This window comes from Myxine glutinosa, chromosome 12, assembly GCF_964187855.1.
Source record: "Myxine glutinosa chromosome 12, kmMyxGlut1.1, whole genome shotgun sequence".
Taxonomy (NCBI): domain Eukaryota; kingdom Metazoa; phylum Chordata; class Myxini; order Myxiniformes; family Myxinidae; genus Myxine; species Myxine glutinosa.
In genome coordinates, this window is record NC_136272.1 from 37521504 (window position 1) to 37534028 (window position 12525).

Below are 12525 nucleotides of genomic sequence, written 5' to 3' on the forward strand. Positions count from 1 at the left end.
AAATTGGATCGCCACATCAAAATCCAAGATGGCCGCCACAATATATATGTCTGAACCTTGTGAGCGAAATATCTTGAAATATAAACGAACTACTAACTTCTAATCTGGTGTGTGTGTGTGTCTCGGCATAAGGAAGAACGCTGTTGAAAATTGGATCGCCACATCAAAATCCAAGATGGCCGCCACCATATATATGTCTGAACCTTGTGAGCGAAATATCTTGAAATATAAACGAACTACTAACTTCTAATCTGGTGTGTGGGTGTATCTCGGCATAAGGAAGAACGCTGTTGAAAATTGGATCGCCACATCAAAATCCAAGATGGCCGCCACCATATATATGTCTGAACCTTGTGAGCGAAATATCTTGAAATATAAACGAAGTACCAACTTCTAATCTGGTGTGTGGGTGTATCTCGGCATAAGGAAGAACGCTATTGAAAATTGGGTCGCCACGTCAAAATCCAAGGTGGCCGCCTTGCGTCTTCCACTTTGTCAACTCACATCACTTCACCGATGGGGGACCGAGGCGTAACGCTTGTTCCACTGAAACTACACACACTATTTCGATGAAACTTGACCACAACCTTCATCACCCAGCATGTACCAAAGTTTGTTCACGGCATTAAAAGAATCTGCCCCTTTAGCGATCTATTGGGGGGAGGGGCGGGGGGTCAAAGTGGGTCCAGGTTTGACTCCCCACAATAGATATTTGCTTTCTTCTCTGAAACTACACATGCAATTCTGATGAAACTTGACCACAACCTTAATCACCCGTGTTGTACCAAAGTTTGTTCATGACATTAAAAAAATCAGGGTCTGAGGAGGTACACGGGGTGGGAGGGGGTGGGGCGACATAGGTATTTTTTTTGTTTGTTTAAAGTCTTATGATTATGTTAATATGATTCTACATACTGCCCTGTCTTCCAGCAAGTATTGAAATTGGTTCAAAATACCCTTAGTCAGTGCAGTATACTGTTTATTCAACCAGGTGACCACCAGGGGTATTGCCCCTATGTTTTATTACCTCCCCCAAAACTCTTAGACTATTCTGTTGTACACCGCTCCTTTCCTATGCCATCTCCAGGCATTGCAAATCGTCATTGCCGGGCACCAAAGGGGGCTCGGCAGTGACGCACGCTGAAAGGGAGTACTCAGTTTTCACTCTGGTTTCTTTCTTGTTGTACACCGCTCCTTTCCTATGCCATCTCCAGGCATTGCAAATCGTCATTGCTGGGCACCGAAGGGGGCTGAAAGAGAGTACTCAGTTTTCACTCTGGTTGTTTGTTGTACACCGCTCCTTTCCTATGCCATCTCCAGGCATTGCAAATCGTCATTGCTGGGCACCAAATGGGGCTCGGCAGTGACGCACGCTGAAAGAGAGTACTCAGTTTTCACTCTGGTTTCTTGTTTGTTTTCTTTCTTGTTTTCTTGGTTGTCCGGGTGATATCTCAGCCATCCTTTGAGCTAGGAAGCTGAAATTTCGGCACAGTAGTGAGCAAGTCCTTTGTCAAATACGGTATTTTTTGTTTTTTGAATAATCAATTAATTGAGGAGTTATTTAATTATTAGCGTTTAATTAAGTACTTATTTAATTAATTAAATTTCATTTCTCTTCTGACCATTATTAACTCAGGCACCTTTTGAGTTAGGAAGCTGATATTTGGACATGCCAATGACCAGGTGATTTGGCTGCAAAGGATATTTTTGATTTATTAATTAATCAATTAATCGATTAATTATTTAATTATTCGATTAATGACAAAAAAATTTTTTTTTTTTAAGTTACAGATTCTGATGAAATAGTGGTAGTTTATGTGTTCTCTGACCAAATTGATTAATAATTTAATTTTTTTATGATTATTATTTATTTATTTTCATTATTAATCATTTATTTATTTTCTTTCTCATTTGGCCAATATCTCAGGCACCTTTTGAGCTGGGAAGCTAATATTTGGACATGAGTGACAAAGTGATGCGGCTATCAAGGATATTTTTGATTTATTGATTAATCATTTCATCTATTAATTATTTATTGATTAATCGATTAATTATTTATTGAGTAATCAATTAATTATTTAATTTTTTATAAATGACTTATTTAATTAAATTTCTAAAAGATACATCTTCGGATGAAGCACTAGTGCTTTAGGTATGCTATTAGCCAATTGATTATGAAAATATTTTGTGATAATCTTTTATTGATTTTAATTATACAATTAATCAATCAATTAGTGTACACCTCTCCCTCCCAATGCAGCCTCAATGAGATGCACTGCGGTATTGCCGGGCGCCGGAGGCGCCCCGGCAATGCCGCGCTGCAGCATATTTAATTATTTGGCATGGGGCGGTGTACTTTGAATGTATGTGTACTTGTTTTCATCTTGTTTGTTTGTTTGTCCGGGCGATATCTCAGCCATCCTTTGAGCTAGGAAGCTGAAATTTCGGCACAATAGTGAGCAAGTCCTTTGTCAAAAACGGTATTTTTTGTTTTTTGATTAATCAATTAATTGAGGAGTTATTTAATTATTAGCGATTAATTAAGTACTTATTTAATTAATTAAATTTCCTTTCTCTTCTGACCATCAACTCAGGCACCTTTTGAGTTAGGAAGCTGATATTTGGACATGCCAATGACCAGGTGATTTGGCTGCAAAGGCTATTTTTGATTTATTAATTAATCAATCAATTAATCGATTAATTATTTAATTATTTGATTAATGACTAAAAATTTTTTTTTTTAAGTTACAGATTCTGATGAAATGGTGGTGGTTTATGCATTCTCTGACCGAATTGATTAATAATTTAATTTTTAAATGATTATTATTTATTTCTTTATTTATTTATTATTTAATTATTTGATTAATGAGAAAAAATTTTTTTTTTAAAGTTACAGATTCTGATGAAATGGTGGTGGTTTATTTGTTCTCTGACCGAATTGATTAATAATTTAATTTTTTTATGATTATTATTTATTTATTTTCATTATTAATCATTTATTTATCTTCTTTCTCATTTGGCCAATATCTCAGGCACCTTTTGAGCTGGGAAGCTAATATTTGGACATGAGTGACCAAGTGATGTGGCTATCAAGGATATTTTTGATTTATTGATTAATCAATTATTAATTAATCAGTTAATCAATTAATCGATTAATTATTTAATTATTTGATTTATGACCAAAATTTTTTTTCCCCCCCCCAGTTACAGATTCTGATGAAATGGTGGTGGTTTATGTGTTCTGCGACCGAATTGATTGATAGTGCAATTTTTTAATGATTATTATTTATTTATTTTCATTATTAATCATTTATTTATTTTCTTTCTCATTTGGCCAATATCTCAGGCACCTTTTGAGCTGGGAAGCTAATATTTGGACATGACAGTGACCAAGTGATGTGGCTATCAAGGATATTTTTGATTTATTGATTAATCATTTAATCGATTAATTACTTATTGATTAATCAATTAATTATTTAATTTTTTATTAATGACTTATTTGATTAAATTTCGAAAAGATACATCTTCGGATGAAGCACTAGTAGTTTAGTTATGGTATTAGCCAATTGATTAAGAAAATATTTTGTGATAATCTTTTATTGATTTTAATTATACAATTAATCAATCAATTAGATGTACATCTCTCCCTCCCAATGCAGCCTCTATGAGCTGCACTGCGGTATTGCCGGGCGCCAGAGGCGCCCCGGCAATGCCGCGCTGTAGGATATTTAATTATTTGGCATGGGGGCGGTGTACTTTGAATGTATGTGTACTTGTTGTACACCGCTCCTTTCCTATGCCATCTCCAGGCATTGCAAATCGTCATTGCCGGGCACTGAAGGGGGCTCGGCAGTGACGCACGCTGAAAGAGAGTACTCAGTTTTCACTCTGGTTGTTTGTTTGTTTGTTTTCTTGTTGTACACCGCTCCTTTCCTATGCCATCTCCAGGCATTGCAAATCGTCATTGCCGGGCACCAAAGGGGGCTCGGCAGTGACGCACGCTGAAAGAGAGTACTCAGTTTTCACTCTGGTTTCTTTCTTGTTGTACACCGCTCCTTTCCTATGCCATCTCCAGGCATTGCAAATCGTCATTGCCGGGCACCAAAGGGGGCTCGGCAGTGACGCACGCTGAAAGAGAGTACTCAGTTTTCACTCTGGTTTCTTTCTTGTTTGTTTTCTTGTTTGTTTTCTTGCTTGTTTGTTTTCTTGGTTGTCCGGACGATATCTCAGCCATCCTTTGAGCTAGGAAGCTGAAATTTCGGCACAGTAGTGAGCAAGTCCTTTGTCAAATACGGTATTTTTTGTTTTTTGAATAATCAATTAATTGAGGAGTTATTTAATTATTAGCGTTTAATTAAGTACTTATTTAATTAATTAAATTTCATTTCTCTTCTGACCATTATTAACTCAGGCACCTTTTGAGTTAGGAAGCTGATATTTGGACATGCCAATGACCAGGTGATTTGGCTGCAAAGGATATTTTTGATTTATTAATTAATCAATTAATCGATTAATTATTTAATTATTCGATTAATGACAAAAAATTTTTTTTTTTTAAAGTTACAGATTCTGATGAAATAGTGGTAGTTTATGTGTTCTCTGACCAAATTGATTAATAATTTAATTTTTTTATGATTATTATTTATTTATTTTCATTATTAATCATTTATTTATTTTCTTTCTCATTTGGCCAATATCTCAGGCACCTTTTGAGCTGGGAAGCTAATATTTGGACATGAGTGACCAAGTGATGTGGCTATCAAGGATATTTTTGATTTATTGATTAATCATTTCATCTATTAAGTATTTATTGATTAATCGATTAATTATTTATTGAGTAATCAATTAATTATTTAATTTTTTATAAATGACTTATTTAATTAAATTTCTAAAAGATACATCTTCGGATGAAGCACTAGTGGTTTAGTTATGCGATTAGCCAATTGATTATGAAAATATTTTGTGATAATCTTTTATTGATTTTAATTATACAATTAATCAATCAATTAGTGTACACCTTTCACTCCCAATGCAGCCTCAATGAGCTGCACTGCGGTATTGCCGGGCGCCGGAGGCGCCCCGGCAATGCCGCGCTGCAGCATATTCAATTATTTGGCATGGGGCGGTGTACTTTGAATGTATTTGTACTTGTTTGTTTTCTTGTTTGTTTTCTTTCTTGTTTGCTTTCTTGGTTGTCCGGACGATATCTCAGCCATCCTTTGAGCTAGGAAGCTGAAATTTCGGCACAGTAGTGAGCAAGTCCTTTGTCAAATACGGTATTTTTTGTTTTTTGAATAATCAATTAATTGAGGAGTTATTTAATTATTAGCGTTTAATTAAGTACTTATTTAATTAATAAAATTTCATTTATCTTCTGACCATTATTAACTCAGGCACCTTTTGAGTTAGGAAGCTGATATTTGGACATGCCAATGACCAGGTGATTTGGCTGCAAAGGATATTTTTGATTTATTAATTAATCAATTAATCGATTAATTATTTAATTATTCGATTAATGACAAAAAAATTTTTTTTTTTTAAGTTACAGATTCTGATGAAATAGTGGTAGTTTATGTGTTCTCTGACCAAATTGATTAATAATTTAATTTTTTTATGATTATTATTTATTTATTTTCATTATTAATCATTTATTTATTTTCTTTCTCATTTGGCCAATATCTCAGGCACCTTTTGAGCTGGGAAGCTAATATTTGGACATGAGTGACCAAGTGATGTGGCTATCAAGGATATTTTTGATTTATTGATTAATCATTTCATCTATTAAGTATTTATTGATTAATCGATTAATTATTTATTGAGTAATCAATTAATTATTTAATTTTTTATAAATGACTTATTTAATTAAATTTCTAAAAGATACATCTTCGGATGAAGCACTACTGGTTTAGTTATGCGATTAGCCAATTGATTATGAAAATATTTTGTGATAATCTTTTATTGATTTTAATTATACAATTAATCAATCAATTAGTGTACACCTCTCCCTCCCAATGCAGCCTCAATGAGCTGCACTGCGGTATTGCCGGGCGCCGGAGGCGCCCCGGCAATGCCGCGCTGCAGCATATTTAATTATTTGGCATGGGGCGGTGTACTTTGAATGTATGTGTACTTGTTTTCTTTCTTGTTTGTTTGTCCGGACGATATCTCAGCCATCCTTTGAGCTAGGAAGCTGAAATTTCGGCACAATAGTGAGCAAGTCCTTTGTCAAAAACGTTTTTTTTTTTTTTGATTAATCAATAAATTGAGGAGTTATTTAATTATTAGCGATTAATTAAGTACTTATTTAATTAATCAAATTTCCTTTCTCTTCTGACCATTAACTCAGGCACCTTTTGAGTTAGGAAGCTGACATTTGGACATGCCAATGACCAGGTGATTTGGCTGCAAAGGATATTTTTGATTTATTAATTAATCAATTAATCGATTAATTATTTAATTATTCGATTAATGACAAAAAAATTTTTTTTTTTTTTAGTTACAGATTCTGATGAAATAGTGGTAGTTTATGTGTTCTCTGACCAAATTGATTAATAATTTATTTTTTTATGATTATTATTTATTTATTTTCATTATTAATCATTTATTTATTTTCTTTCTCATTTGGCCAATATCTCAGGCACCTTTTGAGCTGGGAAGCTAATATTTGGACATGAGTGACCAAGTGATGTGGCTATCAAGGATATTTTTGATTTATTGATTAATCATTTAATCGATTAATTATTTGATTAATCGATTAATTATTTGAGTAATCAATTAATTATTTAATTTTTTATTAATGACTTATTTAATAAAATTTCTGAAAGATACATCTTCGGATGAAGCACTAGTGGTTTAGTTATGCTATTAGCTAATTGATTAAGAAAATATTTTGTGATAATCTTTTATTGATTTTAATTATACAATTAATCAATCAATTAGTGTACACCTCTCCCTCCCAATGCAGCCTCTATGAGCTGCACTGCGGTATTGCCGGGCGCCTGAGGCGCCCCGGCAATGCCGCGCTGTAGGATATTTAATTATTTGGCATGGGGGCGGTGTACTTTGAATGTATGTGTACTTGTTTGTTTTCTTTCTTGTTTGTTTTCTCTCTTGTTTGTTTGTCCGGACGATATCTCAGCCATCCTTTGAGCTAGGAAGCTGAAATTTCGGCACAATAGTGAGCAAGTCCTTTGTCAAAAACTTTTTTTTTTTGATTAATCAATCAATTGAGGAGTTATTTTTGGCATGGGGGCGGTGTACTTTGAATGTATGTGTACTTGTTTCTTCATTTTTCTATCAATGCAGCTCTTTTATTTAAGGCCTGGCCTCGATGAGGCCAAAAATAGTCCGTGACTGGAGCCTTCATCGAAAAAAAAAATGATACAGGCATTTTGTAGTGGTGAAAATAATGAACTGGCATTCCAGATAAAATATATAAATAACCACCTTTAGAGGCCATTTTTCCCCGCAAAGTGGGGGTTGGCCTTTTTCGGGAACCGTGGTTGTTGTTCTTTTTTGGTCCCCTTTTTGAAGCAATGTTTTACGGCCGGATGCCCTTCCTGACGCCAACCCTTTTTGCCGCCTTTAACGACAAACAGGGAATTACCAGTGAACTGGTACTCAATTAGCCGACCTCGGAAGGATGACAGGCTGAGTCAACCCCCCTGGCGTTAATTCAGCGATCGACCGGGATTCGAACCCAGAATCCCAGAATCCTAGGATCCTAAGCCGGCACCCTAACCGCTAGCCCAACCCCAGGGTTAAATAAAATGTTGTTCCAGATGTTGAATTAAAATTTAGTTAAAGTCACCAGTTTGGCATTAAGGATTTGGATTCCATGCTTTTGTAAACTGATGTAGTCTCAGGAGAAATACAATGTAACTTTTAGTGTCATTAAAAACCTACCTGGCACATTAATAACCTTCAGAAATGGGGTAAGCATCTGCCTGCCTCCCATGGTAAACAGATATTAAATACAGGACCTCGTTTTTTATTTTCCCACACATGATGAGGCATCAATGTTTACGCCGTTCGTCGGATGGACATTAAGCTGGGCATCTTGACTGCCAGCATTAGTCAGTGGATATTAAATATCTCTGTCTCTCGGAGAGAGTAGCTAGTTAGCACCAGTGCTCTGAACAAATTACAAATGATTGTGAGCTTCAGTTAAATGGCATACTTGACCAGCTAGTTCGTAGAATATTTGAGCCAAAAGTGTTCCCTGCTCGACCGCACAAGATGGCGGCTGTAATTGGGACGATGAAAGAAGTAATCATAGTAAATCATTGATTTGGGCATCGCATCAACCCCAATGCCAAACACACTCAGTGGCATGATGGTTAGAGCATCCGCTCTGATTTGGTGATTCAAGGCCCAGCGAAGTTGTACCTAAGACTTGAAAAATGGTACATGCTGCTTCCTTGCCTGATGCTCAGCATTTAAAAGGATAAAGCATGGACAAGCAATACTGGGAAGGCAATGGCAGCTCCAGCACTCTGTAAAGAGATTAGGACATCATCTCAAAACCAACCCCAATACGAGTTTCCATCTTTAACATGGAAATGTTTCATGTATTCAGTAGTAAATGTGATAGCCAGCATATACAGCATATTGTTGCGAATATGGAATTTGGCCTCCATATCCGCTTGTAAATATTCCCCTATTTTCTCCAATACTCCCCAACTTTCCCCAGTCCCCCATTCCCTAGTCCCATTGCATGTAAATAACAATCAGTAGAGCCGACCTTCCCCTTATTCCCCCATTAAATGTCGTGCCCAGGTCCACCGCACCACACGTAGACAACTTTCGGACATCTTCCTAGTTATTCTTAATCTATGTCAGTTAAGGCCTCGTTTCCATTAATTATGACTCTTCGTTGCACCAGAATGTGATTATATGGCACCAGTAGTGAGTTTAGGACCTTCCCATACCTCCTCCCATCTTCTTCCCCAAACAACAACAACAACTACAGCTACAACAACAACAACAACAACTACAGCTACAACAACAACAACTACAACAACGGCGCGCGCGGGGAGTGTGCGTCCTCCCTCCGGCTCGGTTAGCCGCCATTATCCATGCGCCCCACGGGGTTACCACGAAGGGGCTGGCTGTCAGCTCCTCGTCAATGGCGGAGCCTGGTAAACCCCCCCCGCACCCAATAAGAAGGGCGGACCGATTCCATCTGGGCGGAGCTAACGAGCCGAGGGCGTGTCACTCCCCGCCGGATATACGCAGCCGCTTGCCGGACGTGACGTCAGATTCGCCCCCAGCTGGAGAAAGACGGACCTGCGAGCGCTGAAACAGATGCGCCTGAGTTTGGAGAGGCCTGAGAAAGAACGTCACCTCTGAGCGCTGCGACGAGACCTCCCCGCATCTCTGGACCGAACCGTGTACCCTGCTTTGAGCCAAGAGTGCACCTTGAGCCATCGCGACCTGCCTTTCCTTTTCATCAACCCCCGTGTGAGTCAGCATTTTGTCCCGTGTGTCTGTCGTCTGTCCGGGGTTAATATAAGAGTGTGTCTAAGTGCCTGTCTTCCTGTAATATACCTCTAGCCCCTGTAATCTGACCTTTTTCCGTACGAATATACTTGAGAATCGAAACCCTGGTGTCGTATTGTGTCATTATAACCCGGGAAAATATTTTGTGATAATCTTTTATTGATTTTAATTATACAATTAATCAATCAATTAGTGTACACCTCTCCCTCCCAATGCAGCCTCTATGAGCTGCACTGCGGTATTGCCGGGCGCCTGAGGCGCCCCGGCAATGCCGCGCTGTAGGATATTTAATTATTTGGCATGGGGGCGGTGTACTTTGAATGTATGTGTACTTGTTTGTTTTCTTTCTTGTTTGTTTTCTCTCTTGTTTGTTTGTCCGGACGATATCTCAGCCATCCTTTGAGCTAGGAAGCTGAAATTTCGGCACAATAGTGAGCAAGTCCTTTGTCAAAAACTTTTTTTTTTTGATTAATCAATCAATTGAGGAGTTATTTTTGGCATGGGGGCGGTGTACTTTGAATGTATGTGTACTTGTTTCTTCATTTTTCTATCAATGCAGCTCTTTTATTTAAGGCCTGGCCTCGATGAGGCCAAAAATAGTCCGTGACTGGAGCCTTCATCGAAAAAAAAAATGATACAGGCATTTTGTAGTGGTGAAAATAATGAACTGGCATTCCAGATAAAATATATAAATAACCACCTTTAGAGGCCATTTTTCCCCGCAAAGTGGGGGTTGGCCTTTTTCGGGAACCGTGGTTGTTGTTCTTTTTTGGTCCCCTTTTTGAAGCAATGTTTTACGGCCGGATGCCCTTCCTGACGCCAACCCTTTTTGCCGCCTTTAACGACAAACAGGGAATTACCAGTGAACTGGTACTCAATTAGCCGACCTCGGAAGGATGACAGGCTGAGTCAACCCCCCTGGCGTTAATTCAGCGATCGACCGGGATTCGAACCCAGAATCCCAGAATCCTAGGATCCTAAGCCGGCACCCTAACCGCTAGCCCAACCCCAGGGTTAAATAAAATGTTGTTCCAGATGTTGAATTAAAATTTAGTTAAAGTCACCAGTTTGGCATTAAGGATTTGGATTCCATGCTTTTGTAAACTGATGTAGTCTCAGGAGAAATACAATGTAACTTTTAGTGTCATTAAAAACCTACCTGGCACATTAATAACCTTCAGAAATGGGGTAAGCATCTGCCTGCCTCCCATGGTAAACAGATATTAAATACAGGACCTCGTTTTTTATTTTCCCACACATGATGAGGCATCAATGTTTACGCCGTTCGTCGGATGGACATTAAGCTGGGCATCTTGACTGCCAGCATTAGTCAGTGGATATTAAATATCTCTGTCTCTCGGAGAGAGTAGCTAGTTAGCACCAGTGCTCTGAACAAATTACAAATGATTGTGAGCTTCAGTTAAATGGCATACTTGACCAGCTAGTTCGTAGAATATTTGAGCCAAAAGTGTTCCCTGCTCGACCGCACAAGATGGCGGCTGTAATTGGGACGATGAAAGAAGTAATCATAGTAAATCATTGATTTGGGCATCGCATCAACCCCAATGCCAAACACACTCAGTGGCATGATGGTTAGAGCATCCGCTCTGATTTGGTGATTCAAGGCCCAGCGAAGTTGTACCTAAGACTTGAAAAATGGTACATGCTGCTTCCTTGCCTGATGCTCAGCATTTAAAAGGATAAAGCATGGACAAGCAATACTGGGGAGGCAATGGCAGCTCCAGCACTCTGTAAAGAGATTAGGACATCATCTCAAAACCAACCCCAATACGAGTTTCCATCTTTAACATGGAAATGTTTCATGTATTCAGTAGTAAATGTGATAGCCAGCATATACAGCATATCATGAAAGAAATATATCATGAAAGTAGTAAATTTGCAATTTTTATTGCTGGCAGCTTTATTTAATAAACTGCTGTCAGCTTCTGGCATTAACATCTTGTAGTTTCACAATATGAGCTGTTTCGCCACGAAGAGGCATAACAATCGAAGTGTCATAAGGAAGGCAATTGTGAAATGGCTGCAACGAGCTATATTATATGCGGAGGGTCGGGAGCGGAAGTGAACGAGACCAAAAATGTAAAATATTGTAATAGGTATATAACCTTAAACTTTACACTTAATGGAGAGGGAGTTGTCCACATGAAAAACATTCCTCGTTAGTTTGAGGCTGCATGGATTTCGTTGGTTTGGCCTCGCTGGTCCGAGAACATCTGGTGGTATAATCTTTTAAAAAGAAAAACAAAAAGGCAATGAATATGAGCATTGACTCTTGCAATAAAATTTAGGCTGCCCACACCAAAAAGGGCATCCATGATGTCAGTGGATTTAGCTATACGAACATTCCCACCTGGATAATTGACTAATTCAATAATAATAAAGTAATTCAATGAGTGCATCGACAAGAATATTAAAAAATAGATTGAAAACATTTTAATAGCCAACATCCATGGTGTTGTTTTTTCTCTTGTGTCCCAAGGCATTTGAAACAGCTGTCGTGGACAACTACTTAATGACTCCCACTTGCTCTGGCCATCATTGGAAGAAGGAGTCAAATGCAATTTAGGCTTCAAGGAAGCATACAATAGTCATTTCAGCTCAATTTCCAGCTTGAGCGAGTATATCGGCAGCAAGATTGGCTCTATTAGCAGATCCTTTCCAAACAATATAGAAATACCAGACTTGTCGCCAAATCGTTACTTTCCGAGTCACAAGCACGTCTGAAGTCGTTATGGTCAAGTCTTAGGTCAAGTGTCAAATCACTTCATTTTCACTGTATTCAAATACACTATTGGAGTTGTGGGGTTGTCCATTCTTTTTCTTTGTTTTGTTGAGTGCACACAACGTCCTCCTCCCCCTCATCCCCCCATCCGAAAGCATACATCCAAAAATAATGAACTTTTTTATTGTCTGAAAATTAACGCACAGGTCCTCCCTCCTCCCACCAACATGTTTTGTACACTTCAGAAAATGAATGAAGTGGGTAAATAGACCATTACAAAA

At 38.0% G+C, this 12525-nt stretch overlaps 1 protein-coding gene across 2 annotated transcripts in view; it reads left to right on the plus strand.

The window, feature by feature from the left end:
• Nucleotides 1-12525, plus strand: part of LOC137414885 (gamma-aminobutyric acid receptor subunit beta-3-like) — a 354704-nt gene that overhangs the window by 127583 nt on the left and 214596 nt on the right. The window lies entirely within an intron of this gene.